The 1,337-nt window shown below is 43.5% G+C and overlaps 1 long non-coding RNA gene across 2 annotated transcripts; it reads right to left on the bottom strand.

The window, feature by feature from the left end:
* Positions 1-471: 471 nt before the first annotated feature.
* On the bottom strand, positions 472-1,336 carry LOC106321793. Of its 2 annotated transcripts, none has more exons than XR_001266136.1 (3): positions 1,293-1,336; positions 701-908; positions 472-614 (listed from the first exon to the last, which is right to left on the bottom strand). It is a non-coding gene; the product is annotated as an uncharacterized LOC106321793 (long non-coding RNA). The 2 variants fall into 2 exon arrangements; XR_001266135.1 differs by having other exon boundaries at positions 1,297-1,336.
* Position 1,337: the final 1 nt, after the last annotated feature.

The following is a 1,337-nucleotide window of genomic DNA, read 5'->3' as shown; positions in this document are numbered from 1 at the left end:
GGGGGGAAAACCGTCCTTCTCGGTGGTGATTTCCGCCAGATTTTGCCAGTTATACCACAAGGAACAAGACAAGAGACAGTCAACGCTGCTCTTAATCGTTCGCACCTCTGGAACCACTGTAACATTTTTCTGCTCACCCAAAACATGCGTGTCGAGCCAGAAGAAAAAGAGTTCGCAGACTGGATTCTTCAGGTAGGTGATGGCGTAGCAGCAGGTGAGCCTCATAGCCTAGGCGACTGTGAAACACCAGAGGACAAAATATTCTTAGATGACACTGTCCTCCTACCTAGAACTTCAACTCCTTTGGAGACACTATGTTCTTCTGCTTTTCCAGATTTTGCAAACCAATACACGGACCTGAGAAAACTCAAAGAGACAGCCATTTTAACACCAAGGAATGTGACAGTTGATGAAATCAACAATTTTTTGGTTTCAAGAGTACCTGGACCAGCAGAGAATACTTAAGTGCAGACACCTTTGCAGAGGATGAACAGCATTCAGAGGAGTTCAAAATGTCCTACCCATTGGAATATCTGAACTCCTTGGAGTTCCCAGGCCTACCAGCTCACAAACTCCGGCTGAAAGTGGGTGTCCCGGTCATGCTCCTGCGTAACCTGAACCAGAAAGAAGGATTATGTAACGGCACAAGGCTAATAGTGACACACATGGGTGAAAAGGTTATTAAAACAGAGCTGCTTACTGCTACAAAGAAGACAGATCCTATCCTGCTGCCACGGATCATCCTGTCACCACTAGAATCCAACCACTCTTTCACCTTGAAACGTCGCCAGTTCCCAATCCGGGTTTGCTATGCGATGACAGTGAATAAAAGCCAAGGCCAGACTTTATCAAACGTTGCTCTATACTTGCCTAAACCAGTCTTCAGCCATGGTCAGCTATATGTGGTCCTGTCAAGAGTCACAACACCCAAAGGTCTCAAGATTTTAGACATGAGCAGTAATGTGGAGGGAAGCAAGACGATAGACAACATTGTCTACAGAGAGGCCTTCAAAGGCCTCCCAAAAACAACCGGTACGCTAACTACTTTTTCCACCTAAGCATTTGACAATTTCCTTGTGGTTTCAAGCTTTAACAGAAATAAAAAAACCTAGGAAGTATGGCTCTAACGAACTATTTGTCAACGAACCATGTGTCTCAACAGCTAGACTTTCACAAATCTATTTTTAAAAACAACCTCTTTATTGTCATCATAAAACTTGATTAAAACGTATATGACATGATCATTTTTTAACAAGGGGCAAAACAACAAATAAAAAAATAATAATTCAAACCTACTCTCTTGCAGGTGTAACATACGACGCCGACGAGGCAGCCGA

Source organism: Brassica oleracea, unplaced genomic scaffold (assembly GCF_000695525.1).
Source record: "Brassica oleracea var. oleracea cultivar TO1000 unplaced genomic scaffold, BOL UnpScaffold03046, whole genome shotgun sequence".
In the NCBI taxonomy this organism is placed as follows: Eukaryota; Viridiplantae; Streptophyta; class Magnoliopsida; order Brassicales; family Brassicaceae; genus Brassica; species Brassica oleracea.
Note: the sequence above shows the minus strand (reverse complement) of the source record. Positions and strands in the feature narration are given on the sequence as shown.